General features: G+C 47.7%; 1 protein-coding gene across 2 annotated transcripts in view; it reads right to left on the reverse strand.

The window, feature by feature from the left end:
* Window positions 1-15,755, reverse strand: part of LOC112255384 (fibulin-2-like) — a 109,114-nt gene extending 93,359 nt beyond the window's left edge. Inside the window, exon 1 of one of the 2 annotated variants that reach the window (XM_042324978.1) lies at window positions 15,150-15,755. The gene's annotated coding sequence lies outside the window, so the exon portion shown is untranslated. Of the gene's footprint in view, window positions 1-15,064 lie in introns of both variants that reach the window. The other variant, XM_042324977.1, reaches the window with a different exon arrangement.
* Between the last annotated feature and the right edge of the window lie 512 nt (window positions 15,756-16,267).

Here is a 16,267-nt window from a genome sequence, read left to right on the forward strand (position 1 = left end):
TTGTGTCATGCACAAAGTAGATGTCCTAACCGATGTCATGACATTGGCCTGGGAGTAGGTTTATGAGTCATAAATACCTCTTCCTCGCTTTTTCCTCTCTCTAGCCTACTGATGTGAAATTTGAAAACCTCTTGGTTAACATAGAGATTCTGGGAACATCTGAAGGTGGGGGGAAATTAACTATATTCTGGTAATCCGACCAATTGAACATATGCGGTGGTACTTAATGAATATGATGTCAGTTCGGTTGTCATCTGAGACAGTCTCATCAATGATAAGATGACAACAGTGGAAAGGCGTGTGGAAAGTGGAAAGTCTGCACATTGTAGTTATCAGATTCACATGGAATTGTTGTTCAATTTAAATGTTTGAATATTAAATTATTCGTGATGGGATGAAATGTGATTTTAGCTTCTAAAATGTGAGATTTGGGTTTTCATAAGGTAGGGCTCTGCTCAATCAGTGGCCCGCCCCTGTGAAGGGACATGGGTTATACAACTTTTCAAACACGCCCTCCTCTCCCTTCCTATATAAAGCGTTGACGACAATATAACCTCCTGTTCCAAGTACGTGAGGTCGGCAGCCTCTGCGTTAAAAGGACTAACATGTCAACTACAGAACTAAGCCAACCTCTTAGTGAGGTTTGGTTGCGAATGGTATGAACTTTGAACTCTTATTCACTACAGAAGTGATACCTCCTAGCTGTTGAGTTAGCAACAGCAGCTGCAAACGTGGGCTAGGAAAGAACAGAGTATCCCGTCTACCACACAGCGACGTTACTACAATGTATTGTCGTGGAAATGTCCTCTTCTTGCCAAATCATGGGAGCAAACCACACACACAAGTCAGAGTTAGTTATCAAAGTCCATCTTTAATTATATCAGCTCTATCACAATCCTGTGACTCTCAGGTAATTCAGTGTCTCTCAATGAATTCTCTGAGAGCCCCTTCCACTTTGCAATAGCCTTTTGACTTTCAACAGTTCAGTATCTCTAATGAAAAGTTGAGAGTCCCCCCACAACGGCAAAATGGGATCCTTTATAGCAAAGATACACAGGATAAGACAGCATCGGCATAATTCATTGTTCAGCTTTGTCTCCTCTCTCAAACTCAGAACCATAAACCAATCCTCCATATCAACAGGCATATATCAAATTGTCATTTAGATACAACCAACTCTAAATACAACCAATCCTGGACAAACTCATGGAGACACACTGAACTGGCACACAGACATTCTGGAGTCAAGAGATATGTTTACACATGATGATACTTTGACCTCTCCCCTCTCTGCGGCCCCTGCAACTTAGTCTTGACATAGAACAGATAACTGCAACCTCGCCACAGTATTATACAAAAATACCATTCTGATGAGAAGTAACTTACACACATTTGATGAATATAAAACATCTTACATATGTTACCAACAAATTCTGAATCTTCCACGACAGTATTCAATTGACCACCAGAGACATTCTTCAAAGGACAAAGGACTCGGTTTGGCAACACGGCCTTCCATCTACCACCAACCTACCGAAGCACAGAATAAATATTTATTGCATTTTCCTTTTCCAAATGGGCGGTAATTTAGAATGCATAAGATACTGTATTTACGATAGCACATCTTCTCCCTTTGTCCCTCAGTCTTCCCGCTCTTTCACTCAAACCCAGCCCCTTTTCTTTTGTGTAACCAGCTGTCATATCTGTTCCACCCGCCAGGGACGTTTTCCTTTGTGACGTAATTTGTAATCAAGGTATGATCCATTATGTGTATATGTAATTCTGTGTGATTAGTTAGGTATTTAGTAAATAAATAATTAAACCCAATTTTGTATTGCTCATTCAACTTGTTAGCCAGGGTTCCTGAAGATATCTGAAAGTTGTACATTCTTGGTTGAGACTGAATTAAGGTGACGATTAATATTGACTGCTATTGATGTAAAATATTACTAGGTCGGAAGATTACAGCTCTATAAATATTATTTTGTGGTGCCCCGACTCTCTAGTTAATTACATTTACATGATTAGCTCAATCAGGTAATATTAATTACGGAGAAAGGATTTTATAGAACAGTATGTCATATCACTTAATCCGGCATAGGCAAAGACACAACACCGACTTGCCAAAACTACAGTTTAACCACAAGAAATTTGTGGAGTGGTTGAAATACGAGTTTTAATGACTTCAACCTAAGTGCATGTAAACTTCCGACTACAACTGCATATATATATTCATATCTGTGAGGGCCACATCACCATGGATATTTGGTCAAAGATGCCCTGTAGCCTTGAAATGTTCATTCAAAATGCACTCCGTCTGTCATGATTGCTTTCTCAATTTGTTTGCAGTTGATTACAAAAATGAGATTATTCTATAGCTGTGGTCAGTGGAATAGGAGAGAGAGAGGGGAGAGAGAGACCGAAAGAAAGCGAGAGCGTAAACAACATTCTGTCTCATAAATTTGTTTTCTACTGTGCTCACTGTAGGGAACATAAGCTTTGTCCCAAATGGCAACCTCTTCCCAATCTAGTGCACTACTTTAGACCATAGCACTATGTGCCCTTACTTGGGAAGAGGTTGCCATTTGGGAAGCACGTCAATAACTTCATTGTAACCCCATAATAACTCAGACCTTCATGGTCTTATTGTGAGTAAAAGCAGGTTGTGTTTCTTTTGGGAAGGTAAAAGTCAATATTTTATTTTGACATGTTAATAAATACATGCTTTGTTCATTTTGGCATGTTTACCTGCCTACAATACACACTGTAGAGTGCGTACATAGCAAGCCCATACATAGTAAGTCAATAGGGCTAACTGGCTAGCTAGCCACAAATAATTGTTAGCTAGCTAGCTAGCTACACATGAAGACTTTGCATCTACCTTGCATTACTTTTAGGTAAATTTTTTCAGCAAAAAAAGAAACGTCCCCTTAACAGGGCCCTGTCTTTCAAAGATAACTCATAAACTCTTCATTGCAAAGGGTTTAAACACTGTTTCCAATGCTTGTTCAATGAAACATATACAATTAATGAACATGCACCTGTGGAACGGTCGTTAAGACACTAACAGCTTACAGACGGTAGGCAATTAAGGTCACAGTTATGAAAACTTAGGACACTAAACAGGCCTTCTACTGACTCTGAAAAACACCAAAAGAAAGATGCCCAGTGTCTCTGCTCATCTGCGTGAACATGCCTTAGGCATGCTGCAAGGAGGCATGACGACTGCAGAAGGCATGAGGACTGCAGATGTGGACAGGGCAATAAATTGCGATGTCCGTACTGTGAGACACCTAAGACAGCGCTACAGGGAGACAGGACGGACAGGTGATCGTCCTCGCAGTGGCAGACCACGTGTAACACCTGCACGGGATCAGTACATCCGAACATCACACCCTGAAGGACAGGTACAGGATGGCAACAACAATTGCCCGAGTTACACCAGGAATCCACAATCCCTCTATCAGTGCTCAGACTGTCCACAATAGGCTGAGAGAAGCTGGACTGAGGGCTTGTAGGCATGTTGTAAGGCAGGTCCTCATCAGACATCACCGGCAACAATGTCGCCTATGGGCACAAACACACCGTCGTTGGACCAGACAGGACTGGCAAAAAGTGCTCTTCACTGACAAGTCTAGGTTGTGTCTCACCAGGAGTGATGGTTGGATTCATGTTTATCGTCGAAAGAATGAGCGTTACACAGAGGCCTGTACTCTGGAGTGGGATCAATTTGGAGGTGGAGAGTCCGTCATGGTCTGGGGCGGTGTGTCACAGCATCATCGGACTGAGCTCTTTCTCATTGCAGGCAATATCAACGCTGTGCATTACAGGGAAGACATCCTCCTCCTTCATGTGGTACCTTCAGCATGACAATGCCACCAGCCATATTGCTCGTTCTGTGAGTGATTTCCTGCAAGACAGGAATGTCAGTGTTCTGCCATGGCCAGCAAAGAGCCCGGATCTCAATCCAATTGAGCACGTCTGGGACCCTGTTGGATCGGAGGGTGAGGGCTTGGGCCATTCCCCCCAGAAATGTCAGGGAACTTGCAGGTGAATTGGTGGAAGAGTGGGGTAACATCTTAGAGCAAGAACTGGCAAATCTGGTGCAACCCACGAGGAGGAGATGCACTGCAGTACTTAATGCAGCTGGTGGCCACACCAGATACTGACGGTTACTTTTGACTTTGACCCCCCTTTGTTCAGGGACACATTATTCCATTTATGTTAATCACATGTGGCGCTTGTTCATTTTCTGTCTCAGTTGTTGAATCTTATGTTCCTACAAATATTTACACATGTTAAGTTTGCTGAAAATAAACGCAGTTGACAGTGAGAGAACATGTATTTTTTTGCTGAGTTTACATTATATCTATATAGCTGATAGTTATGAAGTCAAACATTTGCTTTGTGTATATCTCATTTATTTAACCTTTTTCTAAGCAGGTAGTCCAGTTAAGAACATGTTCTCATTTACAACTGCGAATTGGCCAAGATAAAGCAAAGCAGTGCGACAAAAACAACAGAGTTACACACGGAATAAACAAATGTACAGTCAATAACACAATGGAAAAATCTATATACAGTGTGTGCAAATTTAGTAAGATTAGGGAGGTAAAGGCAATAAATAGGCGAGTAATTTAGTCTCTATTGTTGCCATTGTCCTGACTGGAAAAAGGTTCAGTGAATGGAGGGGTACAGCGTGAGGTAATACAGTAGGGGGAGTGCTGCTCAGCGTGAGGTAATACAGTAGGGGGAGTGCTGCTCAGCGTGAGGTTATACAGTAGGGGGAGTGATGCTCAGTGTGAGGTTATACAGTAGGGGAGTGCTGCTCAGCGTGAGGTAATACAGTAGGGGAGTGCTGCTCAGTGTGAGGTAATACAGTAGGGGAGTGCTGCTCAGCGTGAGGTTATACAGTAGGGGGAGTGATGCTCAGTGTGAGGTAATACAGTAGGGGAGTGATGCTCAGCGTGAGGTAATACAGTAGGGGAGTGCTGCTCAGTGTGAGCTAATACAGTAGGGGAGTGCTGCTCAGCGTGAGGTTATACAGTAGGGGGAGTGATGCTCAGTGTGAGGTTATACAGTAGGGGGAGTGATGCTCAGTGTGACGTAATACAGTAGGGGAGTGCTGCTCAGCGTGAGGTAATACAGTAGGGGAGTGCTGCTCAGTGTGAGGTAATACAGTAGGGGGAGTGCTGCTCAGCGTGAGGTAATACAGTAGGGGGAGTGCTGCTCAGTGTGAGCTAATACAGTAGGGGAGTGCTGCTCAGCGTGAGGTTATACAGTAGGGGGAGTGATGCTCAGTGTGAGGTTATACAGTAGGGGGAGTGATGCTCAGTGTGACGTAATACAGTAGGGGAGTGCTGCTCAGCGTGAGGTTATACAGTAGGGGGAGTGCTGCTCAGCGTGAGGTTATACAGTAGGGGGAGTGCTGCTCAGCATGAGGTAATACAGTAGGGAGTGCTGCTCAGCGTGAGGTAATACAGTAGGGGAGTGCTGAGGTAACATAGTAGGGGAGTGCTGCTCAGCGTGAGGTAATACAGTAGGGGAGTGCTGCTCAGTGTGAGGTAATACAGTAGGGGAGTGATGCTCAGTGTGAGGTAATACAGTAGGGGAGTTGCTGTGTGAGGTAATACAGTAGGGAGTTCTGCAGCGTGAGGTAATACTGTAGGGGGAGTGTGAGGTAATACAGTAGGGGAGTGCTGCTCAGCGTGAGGTAATACTGTAGGGGGAGTGTGAGGTAATACAGTAGGGGGAGTGCTGCTCAGCGTGAGGTAATACAGTAGGGGAGTTCTGCTCAGCGTGAGGTAATACAGTAGGGGAGTGCTGCTCAGCGTGAGGTAATACAGTAGGGGGAGTGCTGCTCAGCGTGAGGTAATACAGTAGGGGAGTGCTGCTCAGCGTGAGGTAATACAGTAGGGGGAGTGAGAAGTAATACAGTAGGGGTGCTGCTCAGCGTGAGGTTATACAGTAGGGGAGTGAGAAGTAATACAGTAGGGGAGGAGCAGCGTGAGTTAATACAGTAGGGGAGTGCTGCTCAGCGTGAGGTTATACAGTAGGGGAGTGCTGCTCAGCGTGAGGTAATACAGTAGGGGAGTGCTGCTCAGCGTGAGGTAATACAGTAGGGGGAGTGCTGCTCAGCGTGAGGTAATACAGTAGGGGAGTGCTGCTCAGCGTGAGGTAATACAGTAGGGGAGTGCTGCTCAGCGTGAGGTAATACTGTAGGGGAGTGCTGCTCAGTGTGAGGTAATACAGTAGGGGGAGTGCTGCTCAGCGTGAGGTTATACAGTAGGGGGAGTGCTGCTCAGCGTGAGGTAATACAGTAGGGGGAGTGCTGCGCAGTGTGAGGTTATACAGTATGGGGAGTGAGAGGTAATACAGTTATAGTTATACTTAACTTAATGATAAGCAGTGGCGCAGACTCTGCTAAGCGGGGGTGCCCCTAACCCCCCAAAATATAATTTTTTAAACAGTATTGAAATTCATTCTGTCTGTATTTTGAAATACCACGGTATACAGCGTAAATGGTATACTGCCTACTGCTCTCTTCTACTCTGAACATATAGAAACCTGCTCTATCCCCATTTACTCTCCAGACCATTCTCAAGGCCCATACTGCAGACCCCCTCCAGACAGAAGAACTTCTGAGTTCTAATAGTATATCATCACCAAGGAGACAGCTGACATTAGAATCCTGATTTCATGAAAAACTCAGTAACCATGTCTGCAAGGTTTCATCTGTATTTTTCCCTCTATATTTTTTAGCATACAAATAAAATTTGACTTGCAGCCCCAGTGAAAGTCACAGGCAATTCCTTGGCACACACAGGACATCAGGGATTCCTTTCCTCTCCCTCCCTCCATCCATCTCTTCTTTCCTCTCCCCTCCCTCCCTCCATCTCTTCTTTCCTCTCCCCTCCCTCCATCTCTTCTTTCCTCTCCCCTCCCTCCATCTCTTTGTTCCTCTCCCCTCCCTCCATCTCTTCTTTCCTCTCCCCTCCCTCCATCTCTTCGTTCCTCTCCCTCCCTCCCTCCCTTCCCTCTCCCCTCCCTCCCTCCCTCCCTCCCTCCATCTCTTCTTTCCTCTCCCCTCCCTCCATCTCTTCGTTCCTCTCCCCTCCCTCCCTCCCTTCTTTCCTCTCCCCTCCCTCCCTCCCCCTCCCTCCATCTCTTCTTTCCTCTCCCCTCCCTCCCTCCCTCCATCTCTTTGTTCCTCTCCCCTCCCTCCATCTCTTCATTCCTCTCCCCTCCCTCCATCTCTTCGTTCCTCTCCCCTCCCTCCCTCCCTTCTTTCCTCTCCCCCTCCCTCCCTCCATCCATCTCTTCATTCCTCTCCCCTCCCTCCATCTCTTCTTTCCTCCCCCTCCCTCCATCTCTTCGTTCCTCTCCCCTCCCTCCATCTCTTCATTCCTCTCCCCTCCCTCCATCTCTTCGTTCCTCTCCCCTCCCTCCATCTCTTCTTTCCTCTCCCCTCCCTCCCTCCATCTCTTCGTTCCTCTCCCCTCCCTCCATCTCTTCGTTCCTCTCCCTCCCTCCATCTCTTCGTTCCTCTCCCCTCCCTCCATCTCCCCTCCCCTCTCCCCATCTCCCCTCCCTCCATCTCTTCCTTCCTCTCCCCTCCCTCCATCTCTCCCCTCCCTCCATCTCTCCCCCTCCCTCCATCTCTCCCCCTCCATCTCTTCTTCCTCTCCCCTCCCTCCATCTCTTCGTTCCTCTCCCCCCCTCCATCTCTTCGTTCCTCTCCCCTCCCTCCCTCTCCCCTCATCTCTTCTTTCCTCTCCCTCCCTCCATCTCTTCGTTCCTCTCCCCTCCCTCCATCTCTTCGTTCCTCTCCCCTCCCTCCATCTCTTCTTTCCTCTCCCCTCCCTCCATCTCTTCGTTCCTCTCCCCTCCCTCCATCTCTTCGTTCCTCTCCCCTCCCTCCATCTCTTCGTTCCTCTCCCCTACCTCCATCTCTTCGTTCCCTCCCCTCCCTCCATCTCCCCTCCCCTCTTCGTTCCTCTCCCCTCCCTCCATCTCTTCGTTCCTCTCCCCTCCCTCCATCTCTTCGTTCCTCTCCCCTCCCTCCATCTCTTCGTTCCTCTCCCCTCCCTCCATCTCTTCGTTCCCTCCCCTCCCTCCATCTCCCCTCCCTCCCTCCATCCCTTCCTTCCTCTCCCCTCCCTCCATCTCTTCTTTCCTCTCCCCTCCCTCCATCTCTTCATTCCTCTCCCCTCCCTCCATCTCTTCTTTCCTCTCCCCTCCCTCCATCTCTTCGTTCCTCTCCCCTCCCTCCATCTCTTCGTTCCTCTCCCCTCCCTCCATCTCTTCGTTCCTCTCCCTCCCTCTCCCCTCCCTCCATCTCTCCCCTCCCTCTCCCCTCATCTCTTCTTTCCTCTCCCCTCCCTCCATCTCTTCTTTCCTCTCCCCTCCCTCCATCTCTTCGTTCCTCTCCCCTCCCTCCATCTCTTCGTTCCTCTCCCTCCCTCCATCTCCCCTCCCCTCCCCCATCTCCCCTCCCTCCATCTCTTCCTGCCTCTCCCCTCCCTCCATCTCTTCTTTCCTCTCCCCTCCCTCCATCTCTTCTTTTCTCTCCCCTCCCTCCATCTCTTCGTTCCTCTCCCTCCCTCTCCCCTCCCTCCATCTCTCCCTCCCTCTCCCCTCATCTCTTCTTTCCTCTCCCCCCCCTCCATCTCTTCTTTCCTCTCCCTCCCTCCCTCCCTCCCTCCATCTTCTTTCCTCTCCCCTCCCTCCATCTCTTCGTTCCTCTCCCCTCCCTCCATCTCTTCGTTCCCCTCCCCTCCCTCCATCTCCCCTCCCCTCCCCCATCTCTTCATTCCTCTCCCCTCCCTCCATCTCTTCTTTCCTCTCCCTCCCTCCATCTCTTCTTTCCTCTCCCTCCCTCCATCTCTTCGTTCCTCTCCCCTCCCTCTCCCCTCCCTCCATCTCTCCCCTCATCTCTTCTTTCCTCTCCCCTCCCTCCATCTCTTCTTTCCTCTCCCCTCCCTCCATCTCTTCTTTCCTCTTCCCTCCCTCCATCTCTTCTTTCCTCTCCCCTCCCTCCATCTCTTCGTTCCTCTCCCCTCCCTCCATCTCTTCGTTCCTCTCCCTCCCTCCATCTCTTCGTTCCTCTCCCCCTCCCCCTCTCCATCTCTTCGTTCCTCTCCCCTCCCTCCCTCCATCTCTTCCTTCCTCTCCCCTCCCTCCATCTCTCCCTCCCTCTCCCCTCATCTCTTCTTTCCTCTCCCCTCCCTCCATCTCTTCTTTCCTTCCCCTCTCCATCTCTTCCCTCTCCCCTCCATCTCTTCGTTCCCTCCCCATCCCTCCATCTCCCTCCCTCCCTCCTCCATCTCCCTCCCCTCATCTACCCTCCCTCCATCTCTCCCCTCTCCCCATCCCCTCCCTCCATCTCTTCATTCCTCTCCCCTCCCTCCATCTCTCCCTCCTCCATCTCTTCATTCATCTCCCCTCCCTCCATCTCTTCTTTCCTCTCCTCTCCCCTCCCTCCATCTCTTCATTCCTCTCCCTCCCTCCATCTCTTCTTTCCTCTCCTCTCCCTCCCTCCATCTCTTCATTCCTCTCCCTCCCTCCATCTCTTCTTTCCTCTCCTCTCCCTCCCTCCATCTCTTCATTCCTCTCCCCTCCCTCCATCTCTTCATTCCTCTCCCCTCCCTCTCCCTCATCTCTTCTTTCCTCTCCCCTCCCTCCATCTCTTCTTTCCTCTCCCTCCCTCCATCTCTTCATTCCTCTCCCCTCCCTCCATCTCTCCTCCCTCTCCCCTCATCTCTTCATTCCTCTCCCCTCCCTCCATCTCTTCATTCCTCTCCCCTCCCTCCATCTCTTCTTTCCTCTCCCCTCCCTCCATCTCTTCATGCCTCTCCCCTCCCTCCATCTCTTCTTTCCTCTCCCCTCCCTCCATCTCTTCTTTCCTCTCCCCTCCCTCCATCTCTTCTTTCCTCTCCCTCCCTCCATCTCTTCATTCCTCTCCCCTCCCTCCATCTCTTCATTCCTCTCCCCTCCCTCCATCTCTTCTTTCCTCTCCCCTCCCTCCATCTCTTCTTTCCTCTCCCCCCTCCCTCCATCTCTTCATTCATCTCCCCCCTCCATCTCTTCTTTCCTCTCCCCTCCCTCCATCTCTTCTTTCCTCTCCCCTCCCTCCATCTCTTCTTTCCTCTCCCCTCACTCCATCTCTTCGTTCCTCTCCCCTCCCTCCATCTCTTCTTTCCTCTCCCCTCCCTCCATCTCTTCTTTCCTCTCCCCTCCCTCCATCTCTTCATTCATCTCCCCTCCCTCCATCTCTTCTTTCCTCTCCCCTCCCTCCATCTCTTCATTCATCTCCTCTCCTCCATCTCTTCTTTCCTCTCCCCTCCCTCCATCTCTTCTTTCCTCTCCCCTCCCTCCATCTCTTCTTTCCTCTCCCCTCCCTCCATCTCTTCTTTCCTCTCCCCTCCCTCCATCTCTTCTTTCCTCTCCCCTCCCTCCATCTCTTCATTCCTCTCCCCTCCCTCCATCTCTTCTTTCCTCTCCCCTCCCTCCATCTCTTCATTCCTCTCCCTCCCTCCATCTCTTCTTTCCTCTCCCTCCCTCCATCTCTTCATTCATCTCCTCCCTCCATCTCTTCTTTCCTCTCCCCTCCCTCCATCTCTTCTTTCCTCTCCCCTCCCTCCATCTCTTCATTCATCTCCCTCCCTCCATCTCTTCTTTCCTCTCCCCTCCCTCCATCTCTTCTTTCCTCTCCTCCCTCCATCTCTTCATTCCTCTCCCCTCCCTCCATCTCTTCATTCATCTCCCTCCCTCCATCTCTTCTTTCCTCCATCCATCTTTCTTTCCTCTCCCCTCCCTCCATCTCTTCTTTCCTCTCCCCTCCCTCCATCTCTTCATTCCTCTCCCCTCCCTCCATCTCTTCATTCATCTCCCTCCCTCCATCTCTTTCTTTCCTCTCCCCTCCCTCCATCTCTTCTTTCCTCTCCCCTCCCTCCATCTCTTCTTTCCTCTCCCCTCCCTCCATCTCTTCATTCCTCTCCCCTCCCTCCATCTCTTCTTTCCTCTCCCCTCCCTCCATCTCTTCTTTCCTCTCCTCCCTCCATCTCTTCTTTCCTCTCCCCTCCCTCCATCTCTTCATTCCTCTCCCCTCCCTCCATCTCTTCATTCCTCTCCCCTCCCTCCATCTCTTCTTTCCTCTCCCCTCCCTCCATCTCTTCTTTCCTCTCCCCTCTCCCTCCATCTCTTCTTTCCTCTCCCCTCCCTCCATCTCTTCTTTCCTCTCCCCTCCCTCCATCTCTTCTTTCCTCTCCCCTCCTCCATCTCTTCTTTCCTCTCCCCTCCCTCCATCTCTTCTTTCCTCTCCCCATCCAGCTGATTTCTGATTACTCCCTCATGTCAACCTGATTCAGCCAGTCTGAGCCAAGGGAAGGGACATGCCTTCTATCTGGTTCTAGACACATAATGTCTTTGTTTTAATGACCTGGAGATGATGGTGCATTTGTCTTCAGGATAGGCCAACTAGTGATGCATGGGTTGACTCATAACTCCCAGTCCCCGCAGATAGAGGCATTAAATATTGTGCGGATGAAGAGCGGGCGGGTTGAATAAAGAGAAAACAATACCTTTAAAAAAAATACATAAATGTATCATTATTGTGTAATTTATATCTATAGGCTACATGGAGGTTTGTCATTATTTTAATCTGGCATTAGTGCATCGGCCTGAACTTCAGGTTCTTGCTGTACCTCAGGTTCTTGCTGTACCTGAGCCAAACAGACAATCCCAAATTGCTTTTGGGAACGGCAGAAAAAGTTAACAATCCACAGGAGGCAAAAAGGACAATGTCGGAGTTTAATTCAAGAAGAGAAAAGTTGTGAAAGGGAGAGTTGAAAATGAAGAGGGGAGGGCCAGAAAAGTAACGTTTGGGAAAGAATTGCTAAGAGGATAAAAGGCTACATCATGTGTGATGATTGTGAAGTACTACAAATTCCAGTAGGGAGAGAACTGTAGACTACTGTAGACTACTGTTCAGATGCTATGTGAGAGGTTATAGACCTACAGTCAGTGTCCAGATTTCAGTTTCCATTTAACCCCTTAATATATAGTGCAGAGTTAAGCACTTCTTCCTGTAAAACTCTTAGCTCTACTGACGCTGTCTAACTGAGCATTGGCATTCTCTCCAGATGCTGAAAGAAAGAAATCATATTTCTCTACTCCTGTTCCCAAGTTAACATGCCAATGCTCAGTTAGATAGCGTCAGTAGAGCTGTTGTCTTTATCAGCATCATAAAAGCTGATAGTATTTAAAACCAAATAAAATATGCATCCAAGCCGAACTGAAATCTTATCAGAAACATGTTGGGTTGTTTTCACAGCTTTCCATTTCCTTACAACCAGTCACACTGACGTCATTTGGAAATTTTGCCCAAATGTTTTTGTTCTTCCAGTTAAGAGTCATTGCATTGTCTCCCCCGTCCCTAAACGTCTTTGCTCCACGAAGGAAGCAGAGATGACAGAGGAAACTTTACCGAGGTTAACTATATAGACATAGTACCACAGTATGAGTCATAATACCCATAAAACCTAGCAGTCAAATAGGTAAATGGTTCTAATCGTTTTTCCACCATTCATTACTCCCATAGGAACACTTAAAATAAGGGCTGTTTCATGTAGGCTTACCCTGACGTTTTCATGACCATATGAATCTCTCTAGAAAGGGCCTCCCGAGTGGCGCAGTGGTCTAAGGCACTGTTTCACAGAGCTAGCTGTGCCACTAGAGATTCGGGGTTCAAGTCCAGGGTCTGTCGCAGCCGGCCACGACAGGGAGACCCATAGGGCGGCACACAATTGGCCCAGCGTCGTCTGGGTTAGGGGAGGGTTTGGTCGGCAGGGATGTCCTTGTCCCATCACGCACTAGCGACTCCTGTGGCTGGCCAGGCGCAGTGCACGTTGACAGGTATACGGTATTTCCTCTGACACATGGTTGAATGGGCAGGGTAAAAAAATTCTAAAACGTTAAATCTCTAGGACAAGGTAACTTTGCTAATTAGCTGCAAATGTGGCTTTCATAAATCCCTGCAAGTTGTGTTTCGGAGGACGCACGGCTCTCCCGAGTCCGTATGGGAGTTGCAGTGATGAGACAAGACTGTAACTACCAATTGAATACTACAAAATTGTGGAGAAAACAGGGTAAAAAAAATCTAAAATGTTAAATCTCTAGGTGACTTTGCTAATTAACTGCTAATGTGGCTTTCATAAATCCCTGCAAGTTTTCAATTGACACAATACCTGTTTGCAAAGGTGTCAGTTAGTGATGGAAGTTTGCAGTGATTTGTAGTTTTGAATGTCTACTTTGATGCTAATTAGCTTTTTCGAATCTGAGAGTAAATAGAGCCGAATATATTGATAAAAATCACCTTGTCCAAGAGAGATTTACATGGTTATCAAAATGTCATGCCAGGGTAAGTCTACATGAAACACAGACCTTAATTTAAGTGCTTTTAAAAATCTATTATCAGAAAAATGAATGGTGGAACAATGATTAGAACCATTTCCATTTGACCACAGTGGCCTGTTGAATGCTGTCCCACTCCACTTCAATGACTGTGCAAAGTTGCTGGATTTTGGCAGGAACTGGAACAAGCTGTAGTACATATCGATCCAGAGCATCCCAAACATGCTCAGCGGGAATCATGTCTGGTGAGTATGCAAGCCACAGAAGAATGGGATATTTTCAACTTCTAAGAATTGTGTAAAGATTCTTGCAACATGGGGCCATGCATTATGTGTATTTAAATTGCCATTGATAAAATGCAATTGTGTTCATTGCCTGTAGTTTATGCCTGCCCCATACCATAACCCCACCACCACCACGGGGCACTCTGTTCACAACGTTGACATCAGCAAACTGCTCACCCACACAACACCATACACGTGGTCTGTGGTTGTGAGGCCAGTTGGACACATGGCCAAATTCTCTAAAATTACCTTGGAGGCAGCTTATGGTAGAGAAATGAACATTCAATTCTCTGGCAACAGCTCTGGTGGACATTCCTGCAGTCAGGATGCCAATTGCACACTCCCTCAAAAGACTTCTTGATATGCAACACTTGATAGGTGGATGGATTGTCTTGGCAAAGGAGAAATTATCACTAACTGGGATGTAAACAAATATGTTGACAACATTTGAGAGAAAAAAGCTTTTTGTGTGTATGGAACATTTCTGGGATCTTTTATTTCAGCTCATGAAACATGTGACCAACACTTTACATGTTGCATTTATATTTTTGTTCAGTGTATAATTACAGAAGAGAAGCTGAATGTATCTCATTACAGACAAGTTGAGCAACAAATTGCCTGCCAAAATGTCGGAAATTAGAGGCAGAAACATATCTAAATCAGGCAAAAAAAAACTGCACCCCGTCAAAAAAATCGTTCTGTCATCTGACTGTAGCCTAGAGCACATTTTCTATATTAGCAGGATAGACTCGGGTGCGGGCCTCAGAGTTCCACTTTATCACATATAGTCGGACGGTTGCTGATGGGTTACTAGCAATTGCGTGCAGAAACAAACAGCTCACCTGCGCACCTCTTATGGCCTACAATACATCATAACCAACAATTCATATCCTGGTCAAAGCTCTTTGATATTAATTGTTGGCAATCAGTTTCATATTTTGCAACAACGTTACACAGTAGAGTCCGCATTGTAACCTATTGTTGTTGTGCAACAGCTTTCACAGCATTGATTTTGTCTTAATCTATTGTACATTACAATAAAGCTTGGACAAGATTCATAAAGTAATTTTTCTCCGTAGATGAAATACCTATACATGGCTGCCAACGACCTGTCGGGCTGGAAAAGTAATTCGCCTTTTGAAATCAAAAGTTTAGCCCTAAGCAAAGACGTTTTCTAACTCGTTGAAACACTTTCATTCATAGAGTCGCTAAAGCAGGTAAATTCAACTGTTGATGCATATCTGTGACAGGCGCTGTTTATGACACACGAACCATGACATTTGAAAGTGCAACAAATGTCCACAAAAGCGCGTCAGACTTTTCACAATCCTTTAAAAATAACGGTGAACTGTTAATTAAAGCATTACCTTGGCTTCCACGCAAGGGATTGATTCAATCCATGGGATGGAAGAAAATAGGCTGCAGAAAAGCTCTGGTTAGTACAGTACATACCGTTCGAACACCGCTGCTCTCTGACTAATTATCTCTGGCTGGACCTCTGCTACTTGATTCATTGAAGGGGGAGGTACAAACCTTTGAGTCCTCACCGGCATAAACTCTACCTCTCCATTGACTGTCCTATTCACAGGCAAACCTAAACAACGGCCCATCCCGCTTTTATCGAAAGCCTATTGTAATGTCTTTAATACTTTTTTATCAAATAAAATAAATGGCATATCCCTGTTTAAATAAATAAAGTATGTTTTGTGTTGTACCAAACTAGCGTTCGGCGTAACAATGAGTATTTCACAATGTGATATTCTGAAAAACGATACAGAAAGAACACTGGAATGAATTTCAAATCTGGATGAGTAAACAATAATCTATAATGCTGTTACAGTAATGAAGGACGCTATAGTACACTTGATCAAAGGTTGGAGAACCATCAGGCCTTTGCTAACATATATATATATATATATTTTTGACAACACCACAACATGGTAGCAGCACAACATTACAAAAACACAAGATGGTAGCAACACTACACCACAACATGACCCCAAGGCAACATGAGAACATCACAACAACACAGCTTGACAAGGACACAGCATGATAGCAACACAACATGGTAGCAACAACACATGACAACAACACAACCTGCTCCTACCACCCTGCCCAGACCACCCTGCCCAGACCACCCTGCCCAGACCACCCACCCTGCTCCCACCACCCTGCCCAGACCACCCTGCCCACACCACCCTGCCCAGACCACCCTGCCCACCCTGCCCAGACCACCCTGCTCACACCACCCTGCCCAGACCACCCTGCTCACACCACCCTGCCCACACCACCCTGCTCACACCCCACCCTGCCCAGACCACCCTGCTCACACCACCCTGCCCACAGACCACCCTGCTCACCCACCCTGCCCAGACCACCCTGGCCAGCCACCCTGGCCAGACCACCCTGCCACCCTGCCCACACCACCCTGCTCACACCCAGACCACCCTGCTCACACCACCCTGCCCAGACCACCCTGCCCCACCCTGCTCACCACCCTGCCCAGACCACCACCCACCCTGCCCACACCACCCTGCACAGACCACCCTGCCCAGACCACCCTGCCCACA

This window comes from Oncorhynchus tshawytscha, linkage group LG07 (assembly GCF_018296145.1).
Source record: "Oncorhynchus tshawytscha isolate Ot180627B linkage group LG07, Otsh_v2.0, whole genome shotgun sequence".
NCBI lineage: Eukaryota > Metazoa > Chordata > Actinopteri > Salmoniformes > Salmonidae > Oncorhynchus > Oncorhynchus tshawytscha.